The 14,742-nt window shown below is 49.4% G+C and overlaps 1 protein-coding gene and 1 long non-coding RNA gene across 29 annotated transcripts in view; one reads left to right on the forward strand and one right to left on the reverse strand.

The window, feature by feature from the left end:
- Positions 1-2,610: 2,610 nt before the first annotated feature.
- LOC121537102 lies at positions 2,611-8,039 on the reverse strand. Of its 27 annotated transcripts, none has more exons than XR_006657292.1 (5): positions 6,016-8,039; positions 5,184-5,971; positions 4,229-5,049; positions 3,535-3,906; positions 2,611-3,167 (listed from the first exon to the last, which is right to left on the reverse strand). It is a non-coding gene; the product is annotated as an uncharacterized LOC121537102 (long non-coding RNA). The 27 variants fall into 27 exon arrangements; XR_006657294.1 differs by lacking the exon at positions 2,611-3,167 and adding an exon at positions 3,430-3,476 and having other exon boundaries at positions 3,524-3,906; XR_006657298.1 differs by lacking the exon at positions 2,611-3,167 and adding an exon at positions 3,441-3,487.
- Positions 8,040-9,851: 1,812 nt separating this feature from the next.
- The window catches only part of LOC121537100 (insulin-like growth factor 2 mRNA-binding protein 2), a 40,625-nt gene continuing 35,734 nt past the window's right edge, over positions 9,852-14,742 (forward strand). For both annotated transcript variants that reach the window (XM_041844873.2, XM_041844875.2), the window contains exon 1: positions 9,852-10,025. The gene's annotated coding sequence lies outside the window, so the exon portion shown is untranslated. The remainder of the gene's footprint in view (positions 10,026-14,742) is intronic.

Raw genomic sequence — 14,742 nt, forward strand, 5'->3', positions numbered from 1 at the left:
CGCTTATCTCCCTCACTAACTTTAGGCATCAGTTGTCAGAGCACCTTAACGATCACTGCACCTGTACACAGCCCATCTGAAATTAGCCCGCCCAACTACCTCATCCCTATATTGTTATTTATTTTGCTCATCTTGTACCCCAGTATCTCTATTTGCACATCATCTCTTGCACATCATTCCAGTGTTAATACTAAATTGTAATTATTTTGCACTCATAGCCTATTTTATTGCCTTACCTCCATAACTTGCTAAATTTGCACACTGTATATTAATTGTATTTCTGTTGTATTTTTTTGATTTTTGTTTTGTTTTACCCCATATGTAACTCTGTGTTGTTGTTTTTATCGCACTGCTATGCTTTATCTTGGCCAGGTCGCAGTTGTAAATGAGAACTTGTTCTCAACTGGTTTACCTGGTTAAATAAAGGTGAAATAAAAAAATAAAAAAATTACTACACCCTAACTGCTACACCATTACTACACCATTACTACACCACAACACCCTTACTACACCCCTACTACACCATTACTACACCATTACTACACCCCAACACCCTCACTAATACACCCCAACACCCTCACTAATACACCCCAACACCCTCATTGCTACACCCCTACTACACCATTACTACACCCTAACACCCTCACTACTACACCCATACTACGCCATTACTACACCCCAACACCCTCACTACTACACCCCTACTACACCCATACTACACCCCAACACCCTCACTAATACACCCCAACACCCTCACTACTACACCCTAACACCCTCACTACTACACCCCTACTAAACCATTACTACACCCCAACACCCTCACTAATACACCACAACACCCTCACTACTACACCCCTACTAAACCATTACTACACCATTACTACACCCCAACACCCTCACTAATACACTCCAACACCCTCATTACTACACCCCTACCACACCATTACTACACCATTACTACACCCTAACACCCTCACTACTACACCCTTACTAAACCATTACTACACCATTACTACACCCCAATACCCTCACTACTACACCCCTACTACGCCATTACTACACCCCAACACCCTCACTACTACACCCATACTACGCCATTACTACACCCCAACACCCTCACTAATACACCCCAACACCCTCACTAATACACCCCAACACCCTCACTACTACACCCATACTACGCCATTACTACACCCCAACACCCTCATTACTACACCCTTACTAAACCATTACTACACCATTACTACACCCCAATACCCTCACTACTACACCCCTACTACACCATTGCTACACCCTAACACCCTCACTACTACACCCATACTACGCCATTACTACACCCCAACACCCTCACTAATACACCCCAACACCCTCACTACTACACCCTAACACCCTCACTACTACACCCCTACTACACCATTACTACACCCCAACACCCTCACTACTACACTCCAACACCCTCATTACTACACCCTTACTACACCATTACTACACCCATACTACACCCTAACACCCTCACTACTACACCCCTACTACACCATTACTACACCCCAACACCCTCACTACTACACTCCAACACCCTCATTACTACACCCCTACTACACCATTACTACACCATTACTACACCCTAACACCCTCACTACTACACCATTACTACACCCTAACTGCTACACCATTACTACACCATTAATACACCACAACACCCTCACTACTACACCCCTACTACACCATTACTACACCCCAACACCCTCACTAATACACCACAACACCCTCACTACTACACCCCTACTAAACCATTACTACAGAATTACTACACCCTAACACCCTCACTACTACACCCATACTACGCCATTACTACACCCCAACACCCTCACTACTACACTCCAACACCCTCATTACTACACCCCTACCACACCATTACTACACCATTACTACACCCTAACACCCTAACTACTACACCATTACTACACCATTACTACACCCCAACACCCTCATTACTACACCCTTACTAAACCATTACTACACCATTACTACACCCCAATACCCTCACTACTACACCCTACTACGCCATTACTACACCATTACTACACCCTAACACCCTCACTACTACACCCTAACACCCTCACTTCTACACCCCTACTAAACCATTACTACACCATTACTACACCATTACTACACCACAACACCCTCACTACTACACCCTTACTAAACCATTACTACACCCCTACTACGCCATTACTACACCCCAACACCCTCACTACTACACCCCTACTACACCCATACTACACCCCAACACCCTCACTAATACACCCCAACACCCTCACTACTACACCCTAACACCCTTCTAATGTTCGGCTGGTTGTTGTCGGGGCGGAAGGTAGCTTAGTGGTTAAGAGCGTTGTGCCAGTAACCGAAAGGTCGCTGGTTCTAATCCCCGAGCCGACTAGGTGAAAAATCTGTCGACGTGCCCTTGAGCAAGGCACTTAACCCTAATTGCTCATGTAAGTCGCTCTGGATAAGACCGTCTGCTAAATGACTAAAATGTAAATGTAATTTAAATTACTACGCCATTACTACACCACAACACCCTCACTACTACACCCATACTACGCCATTACAACACCCTCATTACTACACTCCTACTACACCATTACTACACCCCAACACCCTCACTACTACGCCATTACTACACCCTAACACCCTCACTACTACGCCATTACTACACCCTAACACCCTCACTACTACGCCATTACTACACCCTAACTGCTACACCATTACTACACCATTACTACAACACCCTCACTACCACATCCCTAATAAACCATTACTACACCATTACTACACCCAACATCCTCACTACTACACCCACACTACACCCTAACTGCTACACCATTACTACACCATTACTACAACACCCTCACTGCTACACCCCTAATAAACCATTACTACACCATTACTACATCCTAACTGCTACACCATTACTACACCATAACATCCTCACTACTACACCCACACTACACCCTCAGGAGGCCAGAGAGACTAAGACGTGAGTCTACCACAGCCCCACCTCAGATCAACCTATAACCAGGACTCCATGCCTCTAATCAGCCCCACCTCAGATCAACCTATAACCAGGACTCCATGCCCCCACAGCCCCACCTCAGATCAACCTATAACCAGGACTCCATGCACCCACAGCCCCACCTCAGATCAACCTATAACCAGGACTCCATGCCCCCACAGCCCCACCTCAGATCAACCTATAACCAGGACTCCATGCCTCTAATCAGCCCCACCTCAGATCAACCTATAACCAGGACTCCATGCCTCTAATCAGCCCCACCTCAGATCAACCTATAACCAGGACTCCATGCCCCACAGCCCCACCTCAGATCAACCTATAAGCAGGACTCCATGCCTCTAATCAGCCCCACCTCAGATCAACCTATAACCAGGACTCCATGCCCCCACAGCCCCACCTCAGATCAACCTATAACCAGGACTCCATGTCTCTAATCAGCCCCACCTCAGATCAACCTATAACCAGGACTCCATGCCTCTAATCAGCCCCACCTCAGATCAACCTATAACCAGGACTCCATGCCTCTAATCAGCCCCACCTCAGATCAACCTATAACCAGGACTCCATGCCTCTAATCAGCCCCACCTCAGATCAACCTATAACCAGGACTCCATGCCTCTAATCAGCCCCACCTCAGATCAACCTATAACCAGGACTCCATGCCTCTAATCAGCCCCACCTCAGATCAACCTATAACCAGGACTCCATGCCCCCACAGCCCCACCTCAGATCAACCTATAACCAGGACTCCATGCCCCCACAGCCCCACCTCAGATCAACCTATAACCAGGACTCCATGCCTCTAATCAGCCCCACCTCAGATCAACCTATAACCAGGACTCCATGCCCCCCACAGCCCCACCTCAGATCAACCTATAACCAGGACTCCATGCCCCCACAGCCCCACCTCAGATCAACCTATAACCAGGACTCCATGCCCCCACAGCCCCACCTCAGATCAACCTATAACCAGGACTCCATGCCCCCACAGCCCCACCTCAGATCAACCTATAACCAGGACTCCATGCCTCTAATCAGCCCCACCTCAGATCAACCTATAACCAGGACTCCATGCCTCTAATCAGCCCCACCTCAGATCAACCTATAACCAGGACTCCATGTCTCTAATCAGCCCCACCTCAGATCAACCTATAACCAGGACTCCATGCCTCTAATCAGCCCCACCTCAGATCAACCTATAACCAGGACTCCATGCCTCTAATCAGCCCCACCTCAGATCAACCTATAACCAGGACTCCATGCCTCTAATCAGCCCCACCTCAGATCAACCTATAACCAGGACTCCATGCCCCCACAGCCCCACCTCAGATCAACCTATAACCAGGACTCCATGCCCCCACAGCCCCACCTCAGATCAACCTATAACCAGGACTCCATGCCCCCACAGCCCCACCTCAGATCAACCTATAACCAGGACTCCATGCCCCCACAGCCCCACCTCAGATCAACCTATAACCAGGACTCCATGCCTCTAATCAGCCCCACCTCAGATCAACCTATAACCAGGACTCCATGCCCCCACAGCCCCACCTCAGATCAACCTATAACCAGGACTCCATGCCCCCACAGCCCCACCTCAGATCAACCTATAACCAGGACTCCATGCCTCTAATCAGCCCCACCTCAGATCAACCTATAACCAGGACTCCATGCCTCTAATCAGCCCCACCTCAGATCAACCTATAACCAGGACTCCATGCCTCTAATCAGCCCCACCTCAGATCAACCTATAACCAGGACTCCATGCCTCTAATCAGCCCCACCTCAGATCAACCTATAACCAGGACTCCATGCCCCCACAGCCCCACCTCAGATCAACCTATAACCAGGACTCCATGTCTCTAATCAGCCCCACCTCAGATCAACCTATAACCAGGACTCCATGCCTCTAATCAGCCCCACCTCAGATCAACCTATAACCAGGACTCCATGCCTCTAATCAGCCCCACCTCAGATCAACCTATAACCAGGACTCCATGCCCCCACAGCCCCACCTCAGATCAACCTATAACCAGGACTCCATGCCCCACAGCCCCACCTCAGATCAACCTATAACCAGGACTCCATGCCCCCACAGCCCCACCTCAGATCAACCTATAACCAGGACTCCATGCCTCTAATCAGCCCCACCTCAGATCAACCTATAACCAGGACTCCATGCCTCTAATCAGCCCCACCTCAGATCAACCTATAACCAGGACTCCATGCCCCCACAGCCCCACCTCAGATCAACCTATAACCAGGACTCCATGTCTCTAATCAGCCCCACCTCAGATCAACCTATAACCAGGACTCCATGCCCCCCACAGCCCCACCTCAGATCAACCTATAACCAGGACTCCATGCCCCCACAGCCCCACCTCAGATCAACCTATAACCAGGACTCCATGCCTCTAATCAGCCCCACCTCAGATCAACCTATAACCAGGACTCCATGCCCCCACAGCCCCACCTCAGATCAACCTATAACCAGGACTCCATGCCCCCACAGCCCCACCTCAGATCAACCTATAACCAGGACTCCATGCCTCTAATCAGCCCCACCTCAGATCAACCTATAACCAGGACTCCATGCCTCTAATCAGCCCCACCTCAGATCAACCTATAACCAGGACTCCATGCCTCTAATCAGCCCCACCTCAGATCAACCTATAACCAGGACTCCATGCCTCTAATCAGCCCCACCTCAGATCAACCTATAACCAGGACTCCATGCCCCCACAGCCCCACCTCAGATCAACCTATAACCAGGACTCCATGTCTCTAATCAGCCCCACCTCAGATCAACCTATAACCAGGACTCCATGCCTCTAATCAGCCCCACCTCAGATCAACCTATAACCAGGACTCCATGCCTCTAATCAGCCCCACCTCAGATCAACCTATAACCAGGACTCCATGCCCCACAGCCCCACCTCAGATCAACCTATAACCAGGACTCCATGCCCCCACAGCCCCACCTCAGATCAACCTATAACCAGGACTCCATGCCCCCACAGCCCCACCTCAGATCAACCTATAACCAGGACTCCATGCCTCTAATCAGCCCCACCTCAGATCAACCTATAACCAGGACTCCATGCCTCTAATCAGCCCCACCTCAGATCAACCTATAACCAGGACTCCATGCCCCCACAGCCCCACCTCAGATCAACCTATAACCAGGACTCCATGTCTCTAATCAGCCCCACCTCAGATCAACCTATAACCAGGACTCCATGCCTCTAATCAGCCCCACCTCAGATCAACCTATAACCAGGACTCCATGCCCCCACAGCCCCACCTCAGATCAACCTATAACCAGGACTCCATGTCTCTAATCAGCCCCACCTCAGATCAACCTATAACCAGGACTCCATGCCTCTAATCAGCCCCACCTCAGATCAACCTATAACCAGGACTCCATGCCTCTAATCAGCCCCACCTCAGATCAACCTATAACCAGGACTCCATGCCCCCACAGCCCCACCTCAGATCAACCTATAACCAGGACTCCATGCCTCTAATCAGCCCCACCTCAGATCAACCTATAACCAGGACTCCATGCCCCCACAGCCCCACCTCAGATCAACCTATAACCAGGACTCCATGCCTCTAATCAGCCCCACCTCAGATCAGCCTATAACCAGGACTCCATGCCTCTAATCAGCCCCACCTCAGATCAACCTATAACCAGGACTCCATGCCCCCACAGCCCCACCTCAGATCAACCTATAACCAGGACTCCATGCCCCCACAGCCCCACCTCAGATCAACCTATAACCAGGACTCCATGCCTCTAATCAGCCCCACCTCAGATCAACCTATAACCAGGACTCCATGCCTCTAATCAGCCCCACCTCAGATCAACCTATAACCAGGACTCCATGCCTCTAATCAGCCCCACCTCAGATCAACCTATAACCAGGACTCCATGCCCCCACAGCCCCACCTCAGATCAACCTATAACCAGGACTCCATGCCTCTAATCAGCCCCACCTCAGATCAACCTATAACCAGGACTCCATGCCTCTAATCAGCCCCACCTCAGATCAACCTATAACCAGGACTCCATGCCTCTAATCAGCCCCACCTCAGATCAACCTATAACCAGGACTCCATGCCTCTAATCAGCCCCACCTCAGATCAACCTATAACCAGGACTCCATGCCCCCACAGCCCCACCTCAGATCAACCTATAACCAGGACTCCATGCCTCTAATCAGCCCCACCTCAGATCAACCTATAACCAGGACTCCATGCCTCTAATCAGCCCCACCTCAGATCAACCTATAACCAGGACTCCATGCCTCTAATCAGCCCCACCTCAGATCAACCTATAACCAGGACTCCATGCCTCTAATCAGCCCCACCTCAGATCAACCTATAACCAGGACTCCATGCCCCCACAGCCCCACCTCAGATCAACCTATAACCAGGACTCCATGTCTCTAATCAGCCCCACCTCAGATCAACCTATAACCAGGACTCCATGCCTCTAATCAGCCCCACCTCAGATCAACCTATAACCAGGACTCCATGCCTCTAATCAGCCCCACCTCAGATCAACCTATAACCAGGACTCCATGCCCCCACAGCCCCACCTCAGATCAACCTATAACCAGGACTCCATGTCTCTAATCAGCCCCACCTCAGATCAACCTATAACCAGGACTCCATGCCTCTAATCAGCCCCACCTCAGATCAACCTATAACCAGGACTCCATGCCCCCACAGCCCCACCTCAGATCAACCTATAACCAGGACTCCATGCCTCTAATCAGCCCCACCTCAGATCAACCTATAACCAGGACTCCATGCCTCTAATCAGCCCCACCTCAGATCAACCTATAACCAGGACTCCATGCCTCTAATCAGCCCCACCTCAGATCAACCTATAACCAGGACTCCATGCCTCTAATCAGCCCCACCTCAGATCAACCTATAACCAGGACTCCATGCCCCCCACAGCCCCACCTCAGATCAACCTATAACCAGGACTCCATGTCTCTAATCAGCCCCACCTCAGATCAACCTATAACCAGGACTCCATGCCTCTAATCAGCCCCACCTCAGATCAACCTATAACCAGGACTCCATGCCTCTAATCAGCCCCACCTCAGATCAACCTATAACCAGGACTCCATGCCCCCACAGCCCCACCTCAGATCAACCTATAACCAGGACTCCATGCCCCCACAGCCCCACCTCAGATCAACCTATAACCAGGACTCCATGCCTCTAATCAGCCCCACCTCAGATCAACCTATAACCAGGACTCCATGCCCCCACAGCCCCACCTCAGATCAACCTATAACCAGGACTCCATGTCTCTAATCAGCCCCACACCCCTCAGTTGACCCCACACAATGTCTGTCTAACCCTAACCCTAACCCTAACCCTAACCCCTAACCCCTAACCCTAACCCCTAACCCTAACCCCTAACCCTAACACCACACCAAAGTCACAGTCACCCAGTAAACTCCCCTCCCCTCCCTCCTCCCTTCCCTCCTCCCCTCCCCCTCCTCTCTCTCCTCTCCCTCCCCTCCCTCCTCCCCCCTCTCTCCTCTCCCTCCTCTACTCCCCTCTCCCTCCTCTCCTTCCCTTTCCCTCTTCACCTCCTCTCCATCCTCTACCCCCTCCTCTTCCCTTACCCCCCCTCTCTCCTCTCCCTCCTCCTCAGCCCACATAAAGCTTTCACATTCTAATCTGTGTTTCACTTCCCAGCCAGCTCATCCCACCCCACCATAACATTCCTCATGCCAAATCAATGGCCTGGAGCCGTGGCCTCTTATTCAATGCAGCTGTTATTGATTCACTAAACCTGACCCTGTCCCTGACCCTGACCCTGTCCCTGTCCCTGTCCCTAACCCTGTCCCTGTCCCTAACCCTGTCCCTGTCCCTAACCCTGTCCCTGTCCCTAACCCTGTCCCTAACCCTGTCCCTGTCCCTAACCCTGTCCCTGTCCCTAACCCTGTCCCTAACCCTGTCCCTGTCCCTGTCCCTGTCCCTGTCCCTGTCCCTAACCCTGTCCCTAACCCTGTCCCTGTCCCTAACCCTAACCCTGTCCCTAACCCTGTCCCTGTCCCTAACCCTGACCCTGTCCCTGTCCCTGTCCCTAACCCTGTCCCTAACCCTGTCCCTGTCCCTAACCCTGTCCCTGTCCCTAACCCTGTCCCTAACCCTGTCCCTGTCCCTAAACCTGTCCCTGTCCCTGTCCCTAACCCTGTCCCTAACCCTGTCCCTGTCCCTAAACCTGTCCCTGTCCCTGTCCCTAACCCTGTCCCTAACCCTGTCCCTGTCCCTAACCCTAACCCTGTCCCTGTCCCTGTCCCTAACCCTGTCCCTAACCCTGTCCCTGTCCCTAACCCTGACCCTGTCCCTGTCCCTGTCCCTGTCCCTAACCCTGTCCCTGTCCCTAACCCTGTCCCTAACCCTGTCCCTGTCCCTAACCCTAACCCTGTCCCTGTCCCTGTCCCTGTCCCTAACCCTGTCCCTGTCCCTGTCCCTGTCCCTAACCCTGTCCCTAACCCTGTCCCTGTCCCTAACCCTGTCCCTGTCCCTAACCCTGTCCCTAAACCTGTCCCTGTCCCTGTCCCTAACCCTGTCCCTAACCCTGTATCTTTTCCTGTCCCTGTCCCTAACCCTGTCCCTAACCGTGTACCTGTCCCTGTCCCTAACCCTGTCCCTAACCCTGTACCTGTCCTCGTCCCTAACCCTGTCCCTGTCCCTAACCCTGTACCTGTCCCTGTACCTATCCCTGTCCCTAACCCTGTCCATGTCCCTGTCCCTAACCCTGTCCCTGACTCTTCTCTTCCTACAGGGAAGAGGAGATTCCTCTGAAGATCCTGGCCCACAACAGTCTGGTGGGACGACTGATCGGGAAGGAGGGAAGAAACCTGAAGAAGATTGAAGAAGAGACAGGGACCAAGATTACCATTTCCTCGTAAGATACCCCCTACCCTCGCTCTCTGTTTGGTTTCACTGTGCTGTTCTTCCCACGGTGTTGCATGTAAAATAATGCTCAATTCATTTCAGCCGCTTTATACGTCCTAAATCAGCCTTCATACACTAAATAACACCAGTCACTATAGAGAGTATACACACTACCTAGTATACAGACTCAGGAGCTGATCGTGGACTACAGGAAAAGGAGGGCCGAACACGTCCCCATTCACATCGACGGGGCTGTAGTGGAGTGGGTCGAGAGTTTCAAGTTCCTTGGTGTCCACATCACCAACAAACTATCACGGTCCAAACACACCAAGACAGTCGTGAAGAGGGCACGACAACACCTTTTCCCGCTCAGGAGACTGAAAAGATTTGGCATGGGTCCCCAGATCCTCAAAAAGTTATACAGCTGCACCATCGAGAGCATCCTGACCGGTTGCATCACCACCTGGTATGGCAACTGCTCGGCATCCGACCGCAAGGAACTACAGAGGGTAGTGCGTACGGCCCAGTACATCACTGGGGCCAAGCTTCCTGCCATCCAGGACCTCTATACCAGGCAGTGTCAGAGGAAGTCCCAAGAAATTGTCAAAGACTCCAGTCACCCAAGTCATAGACTGTTCTCTCTGCTACCGCACGGCAAGCGGTACCGGAGCACCAAGTCCAAAAGGCTCCTTAACAGCTTCTACCCCCAAGCCATAAGACAGCTGAACAATTCATCAAATGGCCACCCAGACTAGCTGAACAATTAATCAAATGGCCACCCAGACTATTTACACTGCTGCTACCGGCTGTTTATTATATATGCATAGTCACTTTACACCTACCTACATGTACAAATTACCTCAACTAACCTGTACCCCCGCACATTGACTCGGTACCGGTACCCCTGTATATAGCCTCATTATTGTTATTTTATTGTGTTACTTTTTATTTAAAAAATTACTTTAGTTTATTTAGTAAATCTTTTCTTAACTCTATTTCTTGAACTGCATTGTTGGTTAAGGGCTTGTAAGTAAGTGTTTCACTGTCACTGTATCATTGTGTTGGGGGGTAATGAATGGCTCTGTATCATTGAGTTGGGGGGGTAATGAATGGCTCTGTATCATTGTGTTGGGGGGGTAATGAATGGCTCTGTATCATTGTGTTGGGGGTAATGAATGGCTCTGTATCATTGTGTTGGGGGGTAATGAATGGCTCTGTATCATTGTGTTGGGGGGGTAATGAGTGGCTCTGTATCATTGTGTTGGGGGTAATGAATGGCTCTGTATCATTGTGTTGGGGGTAATGAATGGCTCTGTATCATTGTGTTGGGGGTAATGAATGGCTCTGTATCATTGTGTTGGGGGGTAATGAATGGCTCTGTATCATTGTGTTGGGGTAATGAATGGCTCTGTATCATTGTGTTGGGGGGTAATGAGTGGCTCTGTATCATTGTGTTGGGGGGGTAATGAATGGCTCTGTATCATTGTGTTGGGGGGGTAATGAATGGCTCTGTATCATTGTGTTGGGGGGGGTAAATGAATGGCTCTGTATCATTGTGTTGGGGGGTAATGAATGGCTCTGTATCATTGTGTTGGGGGGTAATGAATGGCTCTGTATCATTGTGTTGGGGGGGGTAATGAATGGCTCTGTATCATTGTGTTGGGGGGTAATGAATGGCTCTGTATCATTGTGTTGGGGGGTAATGAATGGCTCTGTATCATTGTGTTGGGGGGGTAATGAATGGCTCTGTATCATTGCGTTGGGGGGGTAATGAATGGCTCTGTATCATTGTGTTGGGGGGTAATGAATGGCTCTGTATCATTGTGTTGGGGGGTATTGAATGGCTCTGTATCATTGTGTTGGGGGGTAATGAATGGCTCTGTATCATTGTGTTGGGGGGGGTAATGAATGGCTCTGTATCATTGTGTTGGGGGGGTAATGAATGGCTCTGTATCATTGTGTTGGGGGGTATTGAATGGCTCTGTATCATTGCGTTGGGGGGTAATGAATGGCTCTGTATCATTGTGTTGGGGGGGTAATGAATGGCTCTGTATCATTGTGTTGGGGGTAATGAATGGCTCTGTATCATTGTGTTGGGGGGTAATGAATGGCTCTGTATCATTGTGTTGGGGGGTAATGAATGGCTCTGTATCATTGTGTTGGGGGGTAATGAATGGCTCTGTATCATTGTGTTGGGGGGGGTAATGAATGGCTCTGTATCATTGTGTTGGGGGGGTAATGAATCCTTTAGGGGAAGCAGAGGGATTCTAGTGGAAGGAAGCAGCAGATGTCCTCCACACCCACTGACACCGCTGGAAGAATAGATTGGTTCCACTTAATTTTCTCACAGACATTATTTTTTATTGTCTGACATCAATGGAGTCTGTGTCCCGTTTGATCGGCCTGTTCCACATTAAAATCAGCCTCTCACTGAGGTATTGGTATTTATTAGGATCCCCATTAGCTGTTGCAAAAGCAGCAGCTACTCTTCCTGTGGTCCACACAAAACATGACATAATACAGAACATTAATAGACAAGAATAGCTCAAGGACTGAGCTACATACAATTTTTTAAAAGGCACACGTAGCCTACATATCAAGACATACACACAAACTATCTAGGTGAAATAGGGGAGAGACGTTGTGCCGTGAGGTGTTGCTTTATCTGGTTTTTTAAACCAGGTTTGCTGTTTTTTTCAGCAATAATGGCTCTATATACAGTGAGGGAAAAAAGTATTTGATCCCCTGCTGATTTAGTACGTTTGCCCACTGACAAAGACATGATCAGTCTATAATTTTAATGGTAGGTTTATTTGCACAGTGAGAGACAGAATAACAACAAAAAAATCCAGAAAAACACATGTCAAAAATGTTATAAATTGATTTGCATTTTAATGAGGGAAATAAGTATTTGACCCCCTCTCAATCAGAAAGATTTCTGTCTCCCAGGTGTCTTTTATACAGGTAATGAGCTGAGATTAGGAGCACACTCTTAAAGGGAGTGCTCCTAATCTCAGTTTGTTACCTGTATAAAAGACACCTGTCCACAGAAGCAATCAATCAATCAGATTCCAAACTCTCCACCATGGCCAAGACCAAAGAGCTCTCCAAGGATGTCAGGTACAAGATTGTAGACCTACACAAGGCTGGAATGGGCTACAAGACCATCGCCAAGCAGCTTGGTGAGAAGGTGACAACAGTTGGTGCGATTATTCGCAAATGGAAGAAACACAAAAGACCTGTCAATCACCCTCGGCCTGGGGCTCCATGCAAGATCTCACCTCGTGGAGTTGCAATGATCATGAGAACGGTGAGGAATCAGCCCAGAACTACACGGGAGGATCTTGTCAATGATCTCAAGGCAGCTGGGACCATAGTCACCAAGAAAACAATTGGTAACACACTACGCCGTGAAGGACTGAAATCCTGCAGCGCCCGCAAGGTCCCCCTGCTCAAGAAAGCACATATACATCCCAGTCTGAAGTTTGCCAATGAACATCTGAATGATTCAGAGGAGAACTGGGTGAAAGTGTTGTGGTCAGTTGAGACCAAAATCGAGCTCTTTGGCATCAACTCAACTCGCCGTGTTTGGAGGAGGAGGAATGCTGCCTATGACCCCAAGAAAACCCTCCCCACCGTCAAACATGGAGGTGGAAACATTATGCTTTGGGGGTGTTTTTCTGCTAAGGGGACAGGACAACTTCACCGCATCAAAGGGACGATGGACGTGGCCATGTACCGTCAAATCTTGGGTGAGAACCTCCTTCCCTCAGCCAGGGCATTGAAAATGGGTCGTGGATGGATATTCCAGCATGACAATGACCCAAAATACACGGCCAAGGCAACAAAGGAGTGGCTCAAGAAGAAGCACATTAAGGTCCTGGAGTGGCCTAGCCAGTCTCCAGACCTTAATCCCATAGAAAATCTGTGGAGGGAGCTGAAGGTTCGAGTTGCCAAACGTCACCCTCGAAACCTTAATGACTTGGAGAAGATCTGCAAAGAGGAGTGGGACAAAATCCCTCCTGAGATGTGTGCAAACCTGGTGGCCAACCACAAGAAATGTCTGACCTCTGTGATTGCCAACAAGGGTTTTGCCACCAAGTGCTAAGTCATATTTTGCAGAGGGGTCAAATACTTATTTCCCTCATTAAAATGCAAATAATGCGTTTTTCTGGATTTTTTTGTTGTTATTCTGTCTCTCACTGTTCAAATAAACCTACCATTAAAATTATAGACTGATCATGTCTTTGTCAGTGGGCAAACGTACAAAATCAGCAGGGGATCAAATACTTTTTTCCCTCACTGTAATACTGTACGATTTCTTGAATGTATTCTGGATTTGTGGACTGTGAAAAGACCCCTGGTGGTATGTCTGGTGGGGTAAGTGTGTGTGTCAGAGCTGTGTGTAAATTGACTATGCAAACAATTTGGGATTTTAAGTGATGCAGTCAGTCTCTGCTCAACTCTTAGCCAAGAGAGACTGGCATGCATAGTATTTATATCAGCCCTCTGATTACAATGAAGAGCAAGACGTGCCTCTCTGTTCTGGGCCAGCTGCAGCTTAACTAGGTCTTTCCTTGCAGCACTGGACCACATGACTGGACAATAATCAAGATAAGACATAACTAGAGCCTGCAGAACTTGCTTTGTGGAGTGTGGTGTCAATAAAGCAGAGCATCTCCTTATTACGGACAGACCTCTCCCCATCTTTACAACCATTGAATCTA

Source organism: Coregonus clupeaformis, chromosome 23 (assembly GCF_020615455.1).
Source record: "Coregonus clupeaformis isolate EN_2021a chromosome 23, ASM2061545v1, whole genome shotgun sequence".
NCBI classification, from domain to species: domain Eukaryota; kingdom Metazoa; phylum Chordata; class Actinopteri; order Salmoniformes; family Salmonidae; genus Coregonus; species Coregonus clupeaformis.